This window comes from Mus caroli, unplaced genomic scaffold, assembly GCF_978045245.1.
Source record: "Mus caroli unplaced genomic scaffold, Mus_caroli_1 scaffold_10, whole genome shotgun sequence".
NCBI lineage: Eukaryota > Metazoa > Chordata > Mammalia > Rodentia > Muridae > Mus > Mus caroli.
Window position 1 is genome coordinate 90,817,032 of NW_028227265.1, and position 11,382 is coordinate 90,828,413.

At 39.8% G+C, this 11,382-nt stretch overlaps 1 pseudogene; it reads left to right on the forward strand.

Annotated features, from left to right (window-relative positions):
• The first annotated feature begins 6,857 nt into the window (after positions 1 to 6,857).
• LOC110300214 (non-selective voltage-gated ion channel VDAC3-like) lies at positions 6,858 to 8,101 on the forward strand (annotated as a pseudogene).
• Positions 8,102 to 11,382: the final 3,281 nt, after the last annotated feature.

Below are 11,382 nucleotides of genomic sequence, written 5' to 3' on the forward strand. Positions count from 1 at the left end.
TTTTTTAATTTTTAATATTTTTTTATTACATATTTTCCTCAATTACATTTCCAATGCTATCCCAAAAGTCCCCCATACCCTCCCCACTTCCCTACCCACCCATTCACATTCTATTGGCCCTGGCATTCCCCAATATTGGGGCATATAAAGTTTGCAAGTCCAATGGGCCTCTCTTTCCAGTAATGGCCTACTAGGCCATCTTTCCATACATATGCAGCTAGAGACAAGAGCTCCGGGGTACTGGTTAGTTCATCATGTTGTTCCAACTATAGGGTTGCAGATCCCTTTAGCTCCTTGGGTACTTTCTCTAGCTTCTCCATTGGGAGCCCTGTGATACATCCAATAGCTGACTGTGAGCATCCACTCCTGTGTTTGCTAGGCCCCGGCATAGTCTCACAAGAGACAGCTATATTTGGGTCCTTTCAGCAAAATCTTGCTAGTGTATGCAATGGTGTCAGCGTTTGGAAGCTGATTATGGGATGGATCCCTGGATATGGTCCATCCTTTCATCACAGCTCCAAACTTTGTCTCTGTACCTCCTTCCATGGGTGTTTTGTTCCCAATTCTAAGAAGGGGCATATTGTCCACATTTTGGTCTTCATTCTTCTTGAGTTTCATGGGTTTAGCAAATTGTATCTTATATCTTGGGTATCCTAAGTTTTGGGCTAATATCCACTTATCAGTGAATACATATTGTGTGAGTTCCTTTGTGATTGTATTACCTCACTCAAGATGATGACCTCCAGGTCCATCCACTTGGCTAGGAATTTCATATATTCATTCTTTTTAATAGCTGAGTAGTACTCCATTGTGTAAATGTACCGTAATTTCTGTATCCATTTCTCTGTTGAGGGACATATGGGTTCTTTCCAGCTTCTGGCTATTATAAATAGGGCTGCTATGAACATAGTGGAGCATGTGTCCTTCTTACCGGTTGGGACATCTTCTGGATATATGCCCAGGAGAGGTATTGCTGGATCCTCCGGTAGTACTATGTCCAATTTTCTGAGGAACCGCCAGACTGATTTCCAGAGTGGTTGTACAAGCTTGCAATCCCATCAACAATGGAGGAGTGTTCCTCTTTCTCCACAACCTCGCCAGCATCTGCTGTCACCTGAATTTTTGATCTTAGCCATTCTGACTGGTGTGAGGTGGAATCTCAGGGTTGTTTTGATTTGCATTTCCCTGATGATTAAGGATGTTGAACATTTTTTCAGGTGCTTCTCTGCCATTCGGTATTCCTCAGGCGAGAATTCGTTGTTCAGTTCTGAGCCCCATTTTTTCATGGGGTTATTTGACATTCTGGAGTCCACCTTCTTGAGTTCTTTATATGTATTGGATATTAGTCCCTTATCTGATTTAGGATAGGTAAAGATCCTTTCCCAATCTGTTGGTGGTTTTTTTGTCTTATTGATGGTGTCTTTTGCCTTGCAGAAGCTTTGCAGTTTCATGAGGTCCCACTTGTCAATTCTTGATCTTACAGCACAAGCCATTGCTGTTCTATTCAAGAATTTTTCCCCTGTGCCCATATCTTCTAGGCTTTTCCACACTTTCTCCTCTATAAGTTTCAGTGTCTCTGGTTTTATGTGAAGTTCCTTGATCCACTTAGACTTGACCTTAGTACAAGGAGATAGGAATGGATCGATTCGCATTCTTCTACATGTTAACAACCAGTTGTGCCAGCACCATTTGTTGAAAATGCTGTCTTTCTTCCATTGGATGTTTTTAGCTCCCTTGTCGAAGATCAAGTGACCGTAGGTGTGTGGGTTCATTTCTGGGTCTTCAATTCTATTCCATTGGTCTATTTGTCTGTCACTATACCAGTACCACGCAGTTTTTATCACAATTGCTCTGTAGTAAAGCTTTAGGTCAGGCATGGTGATTCCACCAGAGGTTCTTTTATCCTTGAGAAGAGTTTTTGCTATCCTAGGTTTTTTGTTATTCCAGATGAATTTGCAGATTGCCCTTTCTAATTTGTTGAAGAATTGAGTTGGAATTTTGATGGGGATTGCATTGAATCTGTAGATTGCTTTTGGCAAGATAGCCATTTTTACAATGTTGATCCTGCCAATCCATGAGCATGGGAGATCTTTCCATTTTCTGAGATCTTCTAGAATTTCTTTCTTCAGAGACTTGAAGTTTTTAATTATACAGATCTTTCACTTCCTTAGTTAGAGTCACGCCAAGATATTTTATATTATTTGTGACTATTGAGAAGGGTGTTGTTTCCCTAATTTCTTTCTCAGCCTGTTTATTCTTTGTGTAGAGAAAGGCCATTGATTTGTTTGAGTTAATTTTATATCCAGCTACTTCACCGAAGCTGTTTATCAGGTTTAGGAGTTCTCTGGTGGAATTTTTAGGGTCACTTATATATACTATCATATCATCTGCAAAAAGTGATATTTTGACTTCATCTTTTCCAATTTGTATCCCTTTGATCTCCTTTTGTTGTCGAATTGCTCTGGCTAGGACTTCAAGTACAATGTTGAATAGGTATGGAGAAAGTGGACAGCCTTGTCTAATCCCTGATTTTAGAGGGATTGCTTCAAGCTTCTGACCATTTACTTTGATGTTGGCTATTGGTTTGCTGTAGATTGCTTTTATCATGGTTAGGTATGGGCCTTGAATTCCTGATCTTTCCAAGACTTTTATCATGAATGGGTGTTGGATCTTGTCAAATGCTTTTTCCGCATCTAACGAGATGACCATGTGGTTTTTGTCTTTGAGTTTGTTTATATACTGGATTACGTTGATGGATTTCCGTATATTGAACCATCCCTGCATCCCTGGGATGAAACCTACTTGGTCAGGTGGATGATTGTTTTGATGTGTTCTTGGATTCGGTTAGCAAGAACTTTATTGAGGATTTTTGCATCAATATTCATAAGGGATATTGGTCTGAAGTTTTCTATCTTTGTTGGGTCTTTTTGTGGTTTAGGTATCAGAGTAATTGTGGCTTCATAGAATGAGTTGGGTAGAGTACCTTCTGTTTCTATTTTGTGGAATAGTTTGTGAAGAACTGGGATTAGATCTTCTTTGAAGGTCTGATAGAACTCTGCGCTAAACCCATCTGGTCCTGGGCTTTTTTTGGTTGGGAAACTATTAATGACTGCCTCTATTTCTTTGGGGGATATAGGGCTGTTTAGATCATTAACCTGATCTTGATTCAACTTTGGTACCTGGTATCTGTCTAGGAACTTCTTAATTTTATCCAGGTTCTCCAGTTTTGTTGAATATAGCCTTTGGTAGAAGGATCTGATGGTGTTTTGGATGTCTTCAGGATCTGTTGTTATGTCTTCTTTTTCATTTCTGATTTTGTTAATTAGAATGCTTTCCCTGTGCCCTCTAGTGAGTCTGGCTAAGGGTTTATCTATCTTGTTGATTTTCTCAAACAACCACCCTCCTTTATTGGTTGATTCTTTGAATAGTTCTTCTTGTTTCCACTTGGTTGATTTCGCCCCTGGGTTTGATTATTTCCTGCCTTCTACTCCTCTTGGGTGAATTTGCTTCCTTTTGTTCTAGTGCTTTTAGGTGTGTTGTCAAGCTGCTAATGTGTGCTCTCTCTAGTTTCTTTTTGGAGGCACTCAGAGCTATGAGTTTTCCTCTTAGAAATGCTTTCATTGCGTCCCATAAGTTTGGGTATGTTGTGGCTTCATTTTCATTGAACTCTAAAAAGTCCTTAATTTCTTTCTCTATTCCTTCCTTGACCAAGGTATCATTGAGAAAAGTGTTGTTCAGTTTCCACGTGAATGTTGGCTTTCTATTATTTATTTTGTTTTTGAAGATCAGCCTTAGTCCATGGTGATCTGATAGGATGCATGGGACAATTTCAATATTTTTGTATCTGTTGAGGCCTGTTTTATGACCAATTATGTGGTCAATTTTGGAGAAGGTACCATGAGGTGCTGAGAAGAAGGTATATCCTTTTGTTTTAAGATAGAATGTTCTGTAGATATCTGCCAGATCCATTTGATTCATAACTTCTGTTAGTTTCACTGTGTCCCTGTTTAGTTTCTGTTTCCATGATCTGTCCATTGGTGAAAGTGGTGTGTTGAAGTCTCCCACTATTATTGTATGATGTGCAATGTGTGCTTTGAGCTTTACTAAAGTTTCTTTAATGAATGTGGCTGCCTTTGTATTTGGAGCATAGATATTCAGGATTGATAGTTCCTCTTGGAGGATTTTACCTTTGATGCGAATGAAGTGCCCTTCCTTGTCTTTTTTGATGACTTTGGGTTGGAAGTCAATCTTATCAGATATTATAATGGCTACTCCAGTGTCAGCAGACCCTGCGCCCTAGCACCCCTGTGTTGGTCTGACCGGAAGAGGCTTGTGGTCCTACTCAGGCCGGATTTCTGCTTCCCCAACCAAAGCAGTCTCAGGTCCAGCGCGATTGGACTGGAGCAGAAGCTGTGTACCACTCACCAGAAGTCTCAAAATCCTGTGGCGGGTGTCGTGGGTAGCTGGTGGCTGTCAGCCGACCCTGAGCTCTAGCTACCCAGGTGCTGGTCAGACCCGAAGAGGCTTGTGGCCCTACTCAGGCCGGTTTTCTGCTTCCCTAACTAATGCAGTCTTAGGTCCCGAGTGCAATTGGATTGGAGCAGAAGCTGTGTTCCACTCACCAGAAGTCTTAAGATCCTATGGGGGGTGTTGTGGGCAGCTGGCGAGTGTCAACAGACCCTGCGCCCAAGCTACCCCGGTGCTGGTCTGACCGGAAGAGGCTTGTGGCCCTACTCAGTTCGGATTTCTGCCTCCCCAACCAAAGCAGTCTCAGGTCCCGCGTGATTGGACTGGAGCAGAAGCTGTGTTCCACTCACCAGAAGTCTCAAAATCCTGTGGCGGGTGTCATGGGTAGCTGGTGGGTGTCAGTCGAACCTTTGCTCTAGCTACCCAGGTGCTGGTCAGACCCGAAGAGGCTTGTGGCCCTACTCAGGCCGGTTTTCTGCTTCCCTAACTAATGCAGTCTCAGGTCCCGCGCGCAATTGGATTGGAGCAGAAGCTGTGTTCCACTCACCAGAAGTCTTTAGATCCTGTGGCGGGTGTTGTGGGTAGCTGGCGAGTGTCATCAATTACATTTTCAATGCTATCCCAAAAGTCCCCCATACCCACCCCCCCAATCCCCTACTCACCCACTCCCCCTTTTTGGCCCTGGGGTTCCCCTGTACTGGGGCATATAAAGTTTGCAAGTCCAATGGGCCTCTCTTTGCAGTGATGGCCGACTAGGCCATCTTTTGATACATATGCAGCTAGAGACAAGAGTTCCGGGGTACTGGTTAGTTCATATTGTTGTTCCACCTATAGGGTTGCAGTTCCCTTTAGCTCCTTGGGTAATTTCTCTAGCTCCTCCATTGGGGGCCGTGTGATCCATCCAATAGCTGACTGTGAGCATCCACTTCTGTGTTTCCTAGGCCCCGGCATAGTCTCATAAGAGACAGCTATATCAGGGTCCTTTCAGCAAAATCTTGCTAGTGTATGCAATGGTGTCATCGTTTGCAGGCTAATTATGGGATGGATCACTGGATATGGCAGTCTCTAGATGGTCCATCCTTTTGTCTCAGCTCCAAACTTTGTCTCTGTAACTCCTTCCATGGGTGATTGTTTCCAATTCTAAGAAGGGGCAAAGTGTCCACACTTTGGTCTTCATTCTTCTTCAGTTTCATGTGTTTTACAAATTGTCTCTTATATCTCAGGTATACTAAGTTTTGGACTAATATCCACTTATCAGTGAGTACATATCATTTGAGTTTTTTTGTGATTGTGTTACCTCACTTAGGATGATGCCCTCCAGGTCCAACAATTTGCCTAGGAATTTCATAAATTCATTCTTTTTAATAGCCGAGTAGTACTCCATTGTGTAAATGTACCACATTTTGTATCCATTCCTCTGTTGAGGGGCATCTGTGTTCTTTCCAGCTTCTGGCTATTATAAATAAGGCTGCTATGAACATAGTGGAGCATGTGTCCTTCTTATCGGTTGGAGCATCTTCTGGATATATGCCCAGAAGAGGTATTGCAGGATCCTCCGGTAGTACTATGTCCAATTTTCTGAGGAACCACCAGACTGATTTCCAGAGTGGTTGTACAAGCTTGCAATCCCACCAACAATGGAGGAGTGTTCCTTTTTCTCCACATCCTCGCCAGCATCTGCTGTCACCTGAATTTTTGATCTTAGCCATTCTGACTGGTGTGAGATGGAATCTCAGGGCTGATTTCCTAATTTACTTCTACAGGAGAACCAGGAATCCATAGCCAATAGGCATACATTATTTTCCCTGAAAAAGGATTCCTATTGAACACAGCTGGCCACATCACTCATTTTCAGGAATGAGTTCTCACTAGAGAAAATGTCAAGGTGCTGGTTTGACCTCAAAAGTCTGAGAATTAATGCATTCTTTCAGTAAGCACATACTTGAAAAGTAGGATGTACTCAAAATGATTCATTCATTCTTTTGTTTGCTTGGCTCCATCCTCCTAACAACACACACACACACACACACACACACACACACACACACACCCCTATGTATTTAAAAATGGAGTGATTACCTTTTTTCTCCATTTTGAACACTAGTTCTGATGATGGAGTCTATTCATCTATTCCCACAACAACTCTTAGGATCCTTAATTTTCTTCCTACTAAAGATTCACATGTCTGATTTCATTTTAAAATGATTTAAACACATATAGTATATACATATATTAAAGGAATTATATTCATTCCTGGGAAAAATGAAGTGAACATTACAGTTACTGGAAACAGAAGAAATATAAGACTATGAGAAAATTTATTTCCAGAAGGCCTTCAACTTTGCTTTGGTGGAGCAAGATGAGCCCTCCCTTGGGATCTAGATTTGTGTAACAGACCAACTCACTGTGGCCTGGGGAAAGCTGCCAGGGACATCTTCAACCAAGGATATGGGTTTGGCAAAGTCAAAACAGATCTAAGAACCAAAATGAGTAGTGCAGTGAATTTTCTACTTCAGGCCCTGTTTTCACTGATACAGGGGAAAAAAAGCACCTGGTTTCCTAGAGACTAAGTACAATATCTGTAAGCGTGGGCTTAGCTTCATCCAAAGATGAAACACAGAATCTTAGGGCAGAAATTTCTTGAGAGAGTAAATTGGCTAAATGGTTGAAACAGACTCTTGATACCATATTTGTCCCAAACACAAGGGAAGATGAACAGAAAACTAAATTTGTCTGTGCAGACTAATTTTATGTCAACTTGACCAAGCTAGAGTCATTTGAGAGGAAGGAACCCTAACTGAGAAAATGCCTCCATAAGTTTGGGCTGTAGGGAAGCCTTCAGGGCATTTTCTTAATTGGTAATTGATGTGAGAGAACCCAGTTTGTTGTGGGTTGGGACCTCCCTTAGTTGGTAGTCCTAGGTTCTATAAGAAAGCAGGCTGAACAAGCAAGACATGGGGAACAAGCCAGTAAGCAGCACCCTCCCACGGCCTCCACATCAGCTCCTGTCTCTAGGTTCTAACCCTGTTTCAGTTCTTGTCCTGATTTACTTCAGTAATGTACTGTGGATTTGGAAACATAAGCCAAATATACTCTGTCCTCCCTAACTTGCTGACGGTCACTCTATTTCATCATAGCAATAGTAATCCAAACTAAGACGGCCTCCTAGAAATGAGATTGCTTTAAACTTGGTAGTAATGTTGATATAGATTCTTCTGGCACAGCTGTATTGGTCTTTAAATGAGGCATGCTGGCTATGAGGTTTGACTCAGCCAAATCCAAACCATTTCAGAATAATTTTGCTCTTGGGTACAAGGCTGAAGAGTTCTAACTTCATACCTGTGTAAACAGTCATAATAATAAGTTTGGAGATTCTATCTACCAGAACGTTAATCAGAAGATTGAAATGTCAATAAACCTTGCATAGACGGTTGACAGTAAGACTTACTCTTAAATTAAGCTGGACTGTAGAACTTTTCTTTCAGCCAAAGTAAATAATACTGGTTTAATTGAACCAAGTGATATACAGGCCCTCCAACCAGGAATCAAATTGAGCCTGTTAGCTTCAATAGATGGAAAGAACCCTAATACAGGAGGAGACAAAGTTGGGTTGGGATTTGAACTGGAGGCTTAATATGTTTTTGAGTAGCACATCGGTTGTCTCTGGAAGTGAAATGAATCTATGAGGTTTGGGCCTTAAAATTCCATGGAATTTCGAGTGTGAATTTTTATTCTTCCAAAAAATTGTAATTCTTCCGTCACTGAAATCTAGACTTTCCTGCTCATCCTAAAGATGGTCCTTGAAGGCAAACCTGGATACTTTCATGTTCATGCCACATTTTGGTTACATTCTGCAGAGTTAATTTAAATACGCCCCTCAGCAACAATGTAGTAACATGTTAAAGGAAATGATCTGACACCCCAGTTTGTACATCAAGTCCTGCATGTCCCACTCCACCTTTTCATAACCTTTTGTTATAAAAATCTCCATACTGTAGTAAAACCTTTGGTTTTGCATACGTATAAAATACATTCATCATATTTCAAACAACAACAGCAAAATTCCATTTCTAGAAACACAAGCTTTCTTGAATGAAGTATCGATTTGGGGTACAAACAGCCTATGAGTTGCTGGTTTCTTTCATTTTAACATAGTCTTGATTATTTGACTAAGAAAAAGCCAATAGGAAGGTCTGATTCAGTGCATTGTAAAGTGATTTTTGAACACACACTTGAGCAGGTCTGTAAAGGGGCTGGAACTTCAACACATGAGAAAAAAGAGTATGTGTGGTCACCAACAGAAGATTCCTGTAGTTGCTATCATTATGTTTACAAATAGAGAGGGCTGGAATGAACAAGAGCTCTGTGCACTTTGAGCCAGTCTGAGCTCTTCATTCTCCTTCGGCTGCCTCAATGCTTTATGGTCCCCTTTCTTCTCAAGTCCAGTCATGTGCTCCAACAAAAAGAATGAAAGCACCTTTTATTTATTACTCTGACTTAGGAAATACTGCAAATCAGGAGTGTGATAAATATAAAAGACGTTTTTCTACCTCTTGAAGTTTTCACTACCTGAAGTCTAGGGGAAGCGTTTCCTACATTATCAGCCTAGTGATTTACCTTCTCTGCTCTACAAACAAGACTTGGTGCTTCTGGGTACAGAATAGAATCTACCCTGCTGAGTCTTTGCAGTTTGCAAGAAAGGAGAACTGTTGTTTATCCTGAGTCATCAAGTCTTATTATATTAAAATTTTTGACACTGTCATCTAATATGTATGAGTGTATATATGTGTAATATATATATATATATATATATACATTATAACAGTTTTTTAGGATAGGATTGGATAAATCTCTCTAAATTAATGTGCTCATTATAGATGTCCTACCAAACTTTTCTTTCTTTGTAGTGTCTAAAGAAATTTTTAAAACTCTCCTAGATGTATTCTAGAAACAAATTGATGCCATTTCAGCAAGTTGAGAAATGAAAAGTAGGTTTTTGAGAATGTGTTTAAAATAAGTAAGCTATATAGTAAACATGCTTTGTGCCTGGGACACAGGAGCCAAGTCAAGGACTTCAAGCCAAGCAGTGCTTTTCCCCTTCTGCAAACATTTTTGCTTCTTTTGCTCTTTTTTAGAACTGAGTCCACAATTGGTTGTAGAAAAGCTATTTAACTGCAAAATCTCAGTGAGCAGTACTGTTCTAAAATTGAAAGGAGTAGTCTCGGAGGAGGCAAACTAAATATTGTGTGAAGAATTTCTCTCTAGGGTCAATGTTTCCCATTTCCAGTTTCTTACAACTCAGCCTTCTCGGAGGAAGCTTCCTAATACTTTCATTTATAACCTGAATGATGTGTCTGACAGCTTCCCTGACCTGCCACTTTCTCCTGCTCCCTTACAAAGGATCGCAGGTGCTACTATGACCAGAAGGGAGATTTCTCTGAATTTCAGACATAAACTTTACTACAATGAACTAGTACTAGATGGAAAAAAAAGTCATATGTTTCATCGGGCATATTTGTGGTGTTTCAAATAGAAATAGCAAAAAAAAAAAAAAAAAAAAATCCCACGTAAAAAAAATGTTTCCACTGAAGTATTAAAGGTCCATGTAAGTCAACAGTGTTTATTAAGCTTCCTTGGCTGGTTGGTGTTGCTGCGTTAGGAGTTTAATGCTCTATATGTTCAATTGAATTCCCACAGCAGTATATTTAAAGAGTTCATTCCCAACAGGAACTTGCAGTTACTTCAGAGTTTACCAAAGTTGTGTCACAAGTATTGGATGACACAGGAAAGAGTGTGGCTGCTGCTCTCCTTTTCTAATGACAGAGATTATATGGAAGCAATTCCTGCCAATAATGATGGGACCAGAATTCAAAGCTAGCCTCTGCCACGCAAATCTAGAGTGCTTTTAATACAATTTTTTCTGACCACATACACCTGGATTGATAAATGTAAAAACCATGAAGTCACAGAAGGCATTGTAATTACCGTTCCCCACAAAGGTCCCCAATGTTTAAGTTTAACACTTGCTAAGATTACTTTTATAATGTCACACTCTAGAAAAGCCACAAACATTCCTGAAGCAAAACACAGCCATTTATTTCCACCCAAAATCTTTTCAAAGGTGTCTTTCTTGTCACAATCCCTAAATGGAAATCAATTATAATTCCTATAAAATAAATGATAAATAATTCCTTCTCATTTATATATTAAAAGTTTGTATCCAGTTAACCAAAAATAATAAATCTGTAAAAAAATCAGAAAACTTCAAATATATATAAATACATAAATTTATACAGAATGTATATAATATATAGTAATATATAAACTATATTATAAAATTTAAAAATTTTAGAAGATATATATGTATATATATTTTTTTAAGTTATTCTTGAATTTTATTTGAAGCTCATTCTTTTTCAATAGCCTATCAATTACTTTTCTGTGATTGATGGCATCAAAAGCAAAACTGACAACCAAGGCTTTGAAAGGTCCTGAGACAATGGCTACTACCACAACGGACCTGGACTGAAAGAAGACTGCTAATGGGAGAGGATTTATCATCCTTTTCCTGCCAGAGCTGAGACAGAATAGGCAGCTGAAAGCCATCCCATCTGTACTTTAAGACCCACCTGGCAACATCCACTTTTTATACAAGAATACAAAGGGTCTTTTTAAACATGGAATTGACAGAGTAAAATTCCCATGCAAGAAAATATTTGAGTTATTCAGAAATTAGAATTCTGTTCCTCTCAGATCTACATTTTCATTCCTGCCCTGGTTTATAAGATGTTCCTGAAACTGTCTGGTTTAAATTGTCTTCAGGAGCAAAGGTTTGTGACTGAGTCTATGGACAGAATTACTGTGCACTCTTCAATATATATACATATATATTTATTTATTTCCATTTTTTTCTTA